Source organism: Physella acuta, unplaced genomic scaffold, assembly GCF_028476545.2.
Source record: "Physella acuta isolate Inbredline_101_S28 unplaced genomic scaffold, ASM2847654v3 ptg000687l, whole genome shotgun sequence".
Lineage (NCBI taxonomy): Eukaryota > Metazoa > Mollusca > Gastropoda > Physidae > Physella > Physella acuta.
The window spans coordinates 249,214-260,899 of record NW_026732206.1 but is presented as its reverse complement, the minus strand read 5'-3'; the positions used below and the strand labels follow the sequence as shown (position 1 = coordinate 260,899).

The window sequence follows — 11,686 nt, the reverse complement described above, 5'->3', positions numbered from 1 at the left end:
GATGGTTGTCATTTGTGTAACGTTTGTTATAATGGTTATGCCACTTGCAATAATGGAAGAAATGACATCGATAGGATTCATTTCCCATCATGTTATTTTGATAAACGTATCAACTATTTTATATCAGCTAACTGCACCTACAAACTTTATAATATATGTAAAACTAAGTTCGAAATTCTCTGGTAAGCTAAACTGCTTAGCTGTCTTTAAGAAATAATACTCACAGATTATATGTTTTAAACACTATTACTTTTAATTCTTTTTTATTTTATTTTATAACTACGAATTGCGTAAAAGCCTACTTGGATTTTGCTTTAATAAACAAATAATATGAAGTGTCCTCTAAAATTATATATAATACGTATCCAAATTAGAAGTTATTTACCTTTAAAAAAATTCACAAAGTAAACGCCCGAGGCACAGATAATTAACACAATTGATTGAAACTACTTTAGATTTAAAATTTGATGAAGAACTTTTACACGGCACCCCGTCAAAAGAGCGCACGACAAAAGAGCGCCGACATAAGAGCGAAGACAAAAGAGCGCCGACAAAAGAGCGCCGACATAAGAGCGCAGACAAAAGAGCGCAGACATAAGAGCGCAGACAAAAGAGCGCCGACATAAGAGCGCCGACAAAAGAGCGCAGTCAATTATAAAAACACATGTTGTAAGCTAAACAAATATGGCATTAAACAATGGGCGGTACGCTAAAACGACATGTGTTTTTTTTTTATATATTGTGGTTGATATGGTATGAATGCAGTTTGAAAATATTTCTAGCCCAAGTAACATGGAGAAGATCGAAGGGAATGCAATTATTTTGGTCGAAGGCTACCGATATCGAAAGGACAGAGCAAATGCTGATGGAAGTACGACATGGAGATGCTGCAAGAAAGATGGCTGCCGAGGACGGATGAAAATGCTGAACGAGATTGTTCTGTCATTATCGGAACACAATCACGCTCCTGATCCGGCTAAAAACGAAGCAGCGAAAGTCGTTTCGGCTATACGAAAACGGGCAGTGGAAGGGATGGAAAAACCAAGGCAGATTATTCAACCAGCCAGAGAAGGAATTTCGATGGAAGTAGCACCTCATTTGCCGGCATACGTCGCTTCAAAACGTGCAATAGAAAGACAGAGAAAACGCAAGCAGCTGCCATACCCAAATCCGCAGAACGTTGCAGAGATAACAATTCCTGAACCTCTTCAAACGACAACAAGAGGGCAAAATTTCGTCTTGTGGGATTCCGGACCGACTGACGTTTACAGAATGATGATGTTCGGAACAATGGATAATATTAATCGTCTACAGCAAAATGAACATTGGTTTGTGGATGGAACTTTCAGAGTTGCACCAGTAATCTTCTATCAGGTATTTACAATTCATGCTTTGATAGATAACAAGGCAGTGCCGTTGGTTTATTTCCTCATCCAGGACAAGACCGAAGCAACCTATATCAGAGTTTTTGAGAAAATTGTGGAACTTCTACCAACCGTGAATCCAGCGAGCATCATGTCTGATTTTGAGAAAGCCACACAAAATGCAATTCAGCACGTGTTTCCCAATGCACGTCTTGTTGGTTGTCTATTTCACCTAGGCCAATGTCTCAGGCGAAAAGTGCAAGATTTAGGCTTATCGCAACTGTATCACGACAACGAGGAATGTCGAATGACAGAGAAGATGCTGTTTGCCGTAAGTTTTGTTCCTGTAAATGATGTCTGTACTGCATTCGAGCATTTAGTAGAATCTAGTCCTGCAGAAATTATGCCACAGGTAGATTATTGGGAGGATAGTTACATAGGGAGGCGAAGGAGAAACCGTCGAGGTGACCCACGCTTCGCTCTTGCTATTTGGAATGTCCATAATCGTGTCTCTGAAAATCTACCCCGTACAAACAACTCAGTCGAGGCATGGCATCGCGCATTCCAACAAACGGTAGATTGCAATCATCCTTCCGTTTTTAAATTGATCAACCAGTTTCGTCTGGAACAAGATCACATCGAAATCGAACTGGAACGTCATCTAGCTGGAGTTAATCAACCAGAAGCTTTAAAGAACTAATATGTTCAGCTGAACCGAAGATTGCAGGCCATTGTTTCAACCTATGCTAATAATTTAATGATGGACTACCTACGGGGTATAGCCCACAACTTAGCATTATAAAAGCAACTATACAGAAACGTTTTATTAATCTGAACTTATTTTTATTTTGTTACATTTCATTTCAGTTTATATTCTCACTTTAGGCCTAACTTTTAAAATCTTTGTATGTTAAATTTGCGTTTTGAACAATTCGATTTCATGTAGATGATATCAGTTTTTTAGTTAAAGAAACTGAACAATTAGTTTTTTTTAATGAAACAATAAAGAGTTTGCTTCAAACGATGACGTCTGATCTGAGTTAATTGTCTTGTTCCTATTTATTAAATATGGTTTTTCGATCGTTAGTTTGCGCTCTTATGTCGGCGCTCTTTTGTCTGCGCTCTTATGTCGGCGCTCTTTTGTCGTGCGCTCTTTTGACGGGTCACCCTTTTATACAATACATATATAACACGAGACTCAAAGTAACTAATTTAATAAAGATAATTCATCACACCGTCCTGGACGCACGTGTTTACTCTTGTGATACATAAACTTTCAACCAGGCTCCCCCGCAGCATCTTATAAAATATATTATGATGTAAAAACAAATAAATAATTTTCCAAGCCTGGAAATTAGTTGCAAGTGGAATGTAGATAATTTGAAATAAAATACAGATTATTATAAATTTTGGTAATCATGTCGTCGCTGACATTAATTTAATCTTGGTTAGTGTTAATTTTCCTTAAGCTGTATAATATTACATTTTAAGTATTGTGTTGTATTTACATACTTAACATACTTTTCTTATTATTCATTGTATTGTAAAATATCAATAACACGTACAATATCACTTTAAAAATTATTGAGTTATTCTTTTTCTTACAAATATGACTGTGAATGTTTACATGAGATCTTAATATTTCATCAAGAAAACAGATATCTAAACTTGACCTAAACCAAGTAGAGGATAATTCGGTATCCAGAGTACAGCAGGTTGTGTTACATTCTATTTTTGTCTGAAGTGGATTGGTGTTCTTACAAGAATACAACTGACGATGAAGCCATTTTATGTACCTTGTTTATTCTGAATCTCAAACCGGAAACATAACATGCAAGGGACATCACTCAAAACATAATAAGACTAATACAAGAATAGTGAGTTCCCTTGAATTTATAAAGCTCAATATATTACATCCCTTTACCCTTAGTAAATGATAACATAGCTCTCAAGAGAATGAATGATAGTATCTTTTTATTAACAACACTTCAAAAGTCAATACAAAACATTATATGATTTGAATCATTTGGTAGATTAAATCCTTACAACAAATGCAAAATATGCTACAAACATAATTAAAATACAAAACAATGATGACAAAGTCCTCTTAACCTTTAAAATCAGAGGTCTAACTTATCTGGGACTTTGATTGTCCTGTTTGACCTTCTCAGTGGCTGTTGATTTGGTAACTCAAGATTCTGACCATCTGGACTCTCTAGCTCAGGTAGTCCAGAATCTAAATCATTAATTCCAGAATTTACATTTTCTGACTCTAGAATACTTGGTTCACTCATATCAACAGACCTTGGTTGTGGAACAAACTGAGTTGGTGTGAACCGGTCAGATCTGGTGGGATTGATAGATTCACACTTATTATCTGCACAAGTTATTTTTAACTGGTCTGCATGTCTACGGACTCTGTTTTAGCTCTTACACTTTTGCATATTTCTGCATATAAAGTTCTGTTTACTATCATACATTTTCAAGAAAAACAATAAATTTTTATTTCTATTTTTTAGAGAAAAACTATAAATGCAAGTATGAGTCAGAAAGGAGCGGTTTTTGGTGATCTTCAGCGAAAGACACGGTTCAATAAAGTCATTTTATTACTTTCTCGTATACGAAATATAGAGAAAGTGTTGTAATCGTGCAAAAAAAATAATTATTCTAGATTTTTTGCAAATCTCTACGTTTTACACCTCCCTGAGTCAGAAAAACATAGTTTTGCAATCTTGTCCGTATATCTGTGTGTATTTATGTGTGTGTGTGTCTGTATCTGTGAACACGATAACTTGAGAGCCGTTACAGCTAGTTTGATGAAATTTCATATATTAGTATTTTATCAAATTTGTAGATCTGTGTCAACATTTCAGCAATTTACCATAACCCGAAGTGGAAAATTTTCTACTTTCAATTTTTCAAAAGCCTACAACCTGAATACTATTTCAGATAGCTCAATGAAATTTCACATGTAGCTTAAGTAAAACATCTAATTTTCTGCCCTCTGTCAAATTTTGAATAATCTCCAAAAAAAACGCTTGTGAATTTATAAAGTACTAATAATATTCCGGACTATTATTCACATTTTGTTTGGCGTTCACTTGGTGCGCAATTTTTTTTTCTCTACTAGATTCTATTCAATTTTAAAAAGTTTAAGTAATTAAAATTTTATTAAAATATTGTCTATATCCCGAGTTCCAACCCACCGAAGTGTTATATAAGAATATTCAAGAAAGTTTAGGGGAGATCACTCCCGATTTATTTACAGAGCGTAAGGCCAAACAGACACTGATCATGTTAGTCCGTATTAATAAAATGTTTAAAAGAAACTTTGTCATAACAACGTTAGACTTAATTAGGCACTTCCTTCAAGTATATAAAAACGCTTGTCGCTTCTTAAATTTAATAAAAGTATTAAAAAGATAATGACACTTACATTATTTTTTTAAAAACTTTGTTTCTAATTCTTAGTGTATTATTATAAAAAATGCTTGTGATTAAACCACCCCCCCCCCCCTTTTTTTCTTAGACTTGCAAGTATCGAATGGATAAATGTATCCTTTGCGAACTTCTTAATAGGGCCATTACCACTTAAACACATTTTGTCAGATACTTGCCAGCACTCGACAGCATATTTAAATTTACTTGAATAATATCTGATGAATCTGATTCTCAAAACAAGGAAGATCAGATTATTATTTTATATTATCTTGAAAAGTTTATTAAATTGTAAATGACTTTAAAAAAGGGGGTGGGCTCCAGAAAAAAACCCAACTTCTTTATTAAAACCTTTTATTGATTCATTTGTGTATATCTAAGTTAGGGTACTTGAAGGAAAATATGTCCATGCATCAGGGACTCTTTTGAAAATATGGTTGCCATGACAATGGCCATCTTGGAAAAAACATCCTTTTCTGGAGTTCTAAAATTAACATAAATATCGGCTATATAAACATTGATCTTTCTTGTACTAACGCTAAAAGAGTCAGCTTGCTAGTTTTTGTTAGAGAAATCACTCTAGAAATATTTTTTTTTCAAAATTTGGTGTGACGAAATTCTAATGAAAATATATAAAGTAAATAAAAAATATACAGATGATTTGTATTCTTTTAATTACTTTAACTTTTTAATTAACATATAATACAATCTCGTAGAAAAAAAGAATTGCACACTAGTGAAAATCAAACAATATGCTTAGAATAGTGGGGAATATTAGCACTTTATAAATTCATATGCGTTTTTTGAGAAATCAAAAATTGATTAAAAAAAACTACTTGCGGTATACGGTATACGGAAATTACTCACAATTCGACAGAAGGCAGAGCTTTAGATGTTTTACTTATATTTTGAAATATCAGCTGTCTATCTGAAACAGTACTCAAGTTAAAGGATTTTTAAAAACCAACAGTAGAATAAGTTCCGCTTCCATTACCGGAAATAGCAGAAAAATGGATATAGAACCACAAATTTGATAAAATTCTTATCCATGAAATTTCATCAACCTAGATGTAACGGTACTCAAGTTATCGTGTTCACAGACACAAAAACATTGACACACACACACACAAACAAACATACGGATAAAATAGCAAAACTATGTTTTTCCGACTCTGGGAGGTGTAAAACATCGAGATATGTGAAAATCTTGATTTTGATTTTTTGCACGGTAACATCACTTCCTCTATACTTCATTTACGAGAGAGCAACAAAATAACAGGACAAGCATTAGTTGTTACGTAAAAACTCACACTGTACTTAGGGGAGATACATTTTTGTTAATCATTCCATTTTCTAAAAAATGAATAATTTAAGTTAAAATAGAGTTATTCTTTATATAGTATTTTAGATTCCTATTTTTTTTGCACGACTACATCACTTCTTCTATACTTCTTCTATACTTCGTATGAAAAACAACAGGACAATCGTTAGTTGTTTCTTAATAGCTCACACTGAACTTGGAGGGAGATAAACTTTTATTTATTATTCCATTTTCTAAAAAAAAAATGAATTATTTCCCCTGAATAATTCTAATTTTAAAGTGAAGATATATATAAAGTTAATAAAATACTTAAAAAAACTTTTTTAAATACATTTGATGACAAAAAACGTGGTTACGTTCACCATCAAATTTCCAAAATTCGTGTGTTGTGTGCTTTTCGCTTTAATCATAAATCTGCCCGACCCACGTTTTTTGTCATCAAATGTTTGAACAGTCATCACAAGAACCTGCACAGCTCGAGGAAGCACAAAATCTACGAGCAGTCATTGGTAGATCCCCTAGGGTCGGAAGAAAAATTTATTTTCTACTTTTTAGTCCACAAGAAAAACGTGGTTTTTTAAAAAGTTTTTTTTAAGTATTTTATTTTCTCCTTTTTAGTCCGTTGCTACACATGAAAAACGTGGTTTTTAAAAAGTTTTTTATATACTTTATTTTCTACTTTATCTAATGACTTGATTAAGTATGACTTGACTAAGTGTTTTTAAATACACGGACTAAAAATCTTGAGCGACCGATACGCTTTAAACAGAGAAGGGGCGTAATTTAATTAAGCTAATTTAGGTCTCTAATTGCTAGTTTTTATGATTGCATCTGAAATTGTTAGGCGAAAATAGCCTGCATGCCGAATTTCAGATCTCTAGAGCAATCAGAAGTGGGCTAATTTTCGTTGTCAATTTTAAAAACAAACAAATCCATAAACAAACGCGAAGCTGAGTTAAGAAAAACGTGTTAAAAAAACCGTGGTAACAAAGGCGTTGTCGGCAGGGTTCGAACCTGCGCGGGAAAATCCCAATAGATTTCTAGTCTATCGCCTTAACCACTCGGCCACGACAACTACGCTTAATTCTGCCAGTCAGTAGCTCTAGCGGCTCTTTTTTATAATTCGGTCGTGTCGGTATCTTTAGAAATCATGTCCTCAATTTTAGGGTCCTATGGGCGTAATTTAATTAAGCTAATTTAGGTCTCTAATTGCTAGTTTTTATGATTGCATCTGAAATTGTTAGGCGAAAATAGCCTGCATGCCGAATTTCAGATCTCTAGAGCAATCAGAAGTGGGCTAATTTTCGTTGTCAATTTTAACAACAAACAAACAAATCCACAAACAAACGCGAAGCTGAGTTAAGAAAAACGTGGTAAAAAATAGTTATTTTTTAAATAGAGTCTTCCTGTAGGGTAACACAAACACAAGAGTAGCCTCGGCATACCCTAGATAACTTTTCTGCCTCTTTCTGTCAGAAAAAAATGAAACTGTAGGGGACTATCCGGACAAAAAAAAATGAAATAAAGCATAGAAGACGGAATTTTATTTTTGAAAACTAAACAAACATAAAATAATCATATATATAAACTATATTTTTCTTTTATTAAAAGAGAGATTGTGTGTGGTTAAAAATCATTTACTTCAAACTACATGAGTACAGCGCGTTCTTCGTAGAGCGCGAGCTTGAAAAACTAGAATGTAACCAATTCTCGAGTGATCTGCTAACCCGTAAGTCTCGAGTTCGAATCCGGGTTCAAGTAAGTAGACCGTTTTTAGCCAACCCAACCCTGATTGGGAACGTAACTCGCGGTAGGGTAAGTAAAGGCGGCTGGGCATAGTGCTGACCACACTATCTCTTCATATGCCGATATCACAAAAACTCTACTTCACTTTCCCTATAGACCGTCGGGTTTGAAAAGGGAACTTTACTTTTTAACGAACTCTTGAAGTCGTCTCAAAACCGAACATTTCCATGAGTCCATACCAGGTGCGATGCACTGGGGGAGGAAGTAATCCATACATCTAGCGTCTGGTTATATACGTGAAAGAAGAGATGGCTGGCAAATATTTATCACATTAATTTCTTTAAAGAAAAAAGCTTTATTATATTCACAAATCACAAAAAAAAAAATCACAAATAAAAAAGTTCCCTAAAAAGCAAATAAAATCTACATTTTACCTACAATTTAATTAAAAAAAATAGTGTTAATTAATTTTTTAATCGTATGATTTATTATGGTTGAGATAATATGCTTAACACAGAATAAAAGAGATAAAGTAAAGAACGTATAAAAGGCTGTAAGAAATTAACTTGATTATATCAGTTATTTTGAGTCTCATATTCAAATTATAATGAGAAAAAACTTAAAATAAATGAAGAATCTTTTAACGATCATTAAGAGTTGTCAGTAGTGGCAGAAGTATTCTATTTACTAAAATGTCTTTTGATTATATATATATATATATATATATATATATATATATATATATATATATATATATATATATATATATATATATATATATATATATATATATATATATACAGAGAGAGAGAGAGAGAGAGAGAGAGAGACGGACGTTTTCCCGAAAGACACTTACCCGAATGCCGTTTGCCCGAAGGCCGATTTCCCGAATGGACACTTGCCCGAATGCGACAAACGCTCCATTGGATACTTGCCCGAATGCGACAAGCGCCCCATTGGATACTTGCCCGAATGCGACAAACGCTCCATTGGATACTTGCCCAAATGCGACAAACGCCCCATTGGATACTTGCCCGAATGCGACAAACGCCCCATTGGATACTTGCCCGAATGCGACAAATGCCCGAATGCAACTTGCCCGAAGGCCGTTTGCCCGAAAAATGTTAAAATTAGTTAATAAATATTACCAAATTGACATTCTTAAGCAATTGAATTCGAACCCTCGGACAGATGAGGCTCGATAGCTGGGGACAGCCACTCTTCTAGGAGAGACAACTCCAAAATTAAACAACTGCTGCCTTGTAGTTTGTTCTTGGTTGGACAAAGGCTATGGAAGCAAATCCAAAAAGAAAAGCAGGCTGAAATCGGAGTCAATGGCCTCAATGGCGCATAACCAGTTGATACGTAACGCTTAATTTACAACCAAAATTAATTTCTGTATACGCATTACAGTAGCTATTGGTCTTAATTCACATTAATCACATTAATCAGCGTATAGGCCAAACCTAGGTGTGACATTAATGTCGCTCTACTCAATAGACTGTCCCGTTCTAGGTGGTGAGGTGGGGGGGGGGGGGGGGGAGGATATCCAACTCAGAGTGAACATATTGTCAGTTTTTAGCAATCAGATTTAAATATATTGTCATTATAAATGCTAAAGTATTACAGCATAATGAACAATTTTGAAATCAGAGTTGGTATAAAACCACGCTTTTCAATACAGAAGAAAAACATTCGGAATTATAGCCTACATATAACTTAAATATCGGTCTTGCAGTTCCAATCTTACGCATTTTAATTAGCTACTGCTTTTTATGTTCTTTCAAGATAATATTTAACATAATAATAAGGTATGGGTTAGATTACTGTATTGCTCAAACACCTTTTTAATGGTAATTGCAAAAACAATATTCACACAGTGGCGGAACTAGAAAAAAAGGGCCACCCCGCAAAAAAAATTCTGGGCCCCTCCCCTATATATATATATATATATATATATATATATATATATATATATATATATATATATATGTATATATATATATATATATATATATATATATATATATATATATATATATATATATATATATATATATATACAAACACATAATACAAACATTGGATACTCATTTATGGTCTAATCGGGTTTTGAAAAAATAAAAATGTGCAATAGTCTGTTTCGAATTTTGTTTTTCTGGGTTTTTTTAGATTTAGAATTAGTTTATTCAAAATGTTTGCTGTAAATAGTAATACTGCCTTTCCTCTAGATTTTAACCGGTCAAGAGAATATAAAACGTGAAAGCCTTGTATGTGTAATGGTTTCTAGTGGTATGTTTATTTTTATGTTAATTTGTATTTATATAATTTGTTTTAAATATATTTCCTTTTTATACTAAGTCGTTCTTTAGTATGTATCCAAAAATAACAATTAAGAGAATTAATTGCTTTTTAATTTGTTTAGTGCAAATGTATTTTAAAAAGGAGCTTAGGAGCACCCCTATTAAGTATTTAAAAAAGGGAAATTAGTCATGGAAGTGTTTTGAACGTTTGCCTTTCTTTCACATTACAGCTGGGGCATATATTTTTTTACACAACAGCATGTGTTAGCTACTGTATAGCCTAACATAACTACTGCAGTAGATCTGTTTGTTATTTACAAAAGTTCTACCGTCAAGTCAAAAATGCAAGAAATTTTTTAAAAATATTAACAATTTATTGTGGTCGGCTATGGGCCCCTAAATGGTGTGGGCCCGCCCGCATTGCGGGGTCTGGCGGCACTGTGGTTCCGCCCCTGTATTCACATAGTTTTACGTTTCAAAGGCTATGATTCTGGGGGCATGATACTTTGGTACATCATAACGCGTTTTCCCAAATGTACTTAACAGATCAATTCGGGGTGGGTTGGGTGGTTTCAACTTCTTCACCACTGTCCAGTCACTTTATGTCAATTATCCTATCCAGCGTATACCTAGGTGTGAGATTAATGTCGCTCTACACAATAGACTGTCCCGTTCTAAGTGGTTAGGTGGGGGGGGGGATATCCAACTCAGAGTGAACATATTGTCAGTTTTTAGCTGACTTTTATATATATATATATATATATATGTATATATATATATATATATATATATATATATATATATATATATATATATATATATATATATATATATATATATATATATATATATATATGTATATATATATATATATATATATATATATATATATATATATATATATATATATATATATATATACAATTGTACATGTAACTGATATAGAAATAGATTTAAATAAGTAACAGCGGTATTATGACTGTCAATTTTCTTACAGAGGGGTCCAGGGGGGGTGGAGGTGCTGTAGCCCCCTTACCCCCCACTGCCTACGTCACTGTGGTGTGTTATTATTTATTAAATGCTTCGTCTTTTTAGTTTAGAATTATATAAAACCTGGTTATTAAAACTTTTTTTGAAGCCCAAGCCGTTTAGGGGGCTCATAATCCGACAAAAAAAGAACAAAATAATTTTCTTTTACCTGGATAGATTACTTGAATTTTTTGTAACCTTAAAGCCATCACAACCAAAGCCAGGGAAATAACCTAAAGACTCATTTACAATTCAACAACCTTAGTAAAACAACAGAAGCCTATTGCCCACTATGCAGACTAAACACACCGGAAACCGAAACACACATCTATTTAGAATACCCCATCATATAAAATATGAAAAAGACGCCGCAAACAAAAATAACGACTAGAAACGATATCTTCAATATCGACATAGTTATAACTCTAAACAAAATCCCTAAACAAAGAGACAGGAATGACCTAGAGCAAAAAGCTATCTATAGA

The 11,686-nt window shown here is 33.6% G+C and overlaps 1 non-coding gene across 1 annotated transcript; it reads right to left on the bottom strand.

Moving 5' to 3' along the window:
• Positions 1-7,116: 7,116 nt before the first annotated feature.
• Positions 7,117-7,198, bottom strand: Trnas-aga (transfer RNA serine (anticodon AGA)). Its single transcript has one exon. It is a non-coding gene; the product is annotated as a tRNA-Ser (tRNA).
• Positions 7,199-11,686: the final 4,488 nt, after the last annotated feature.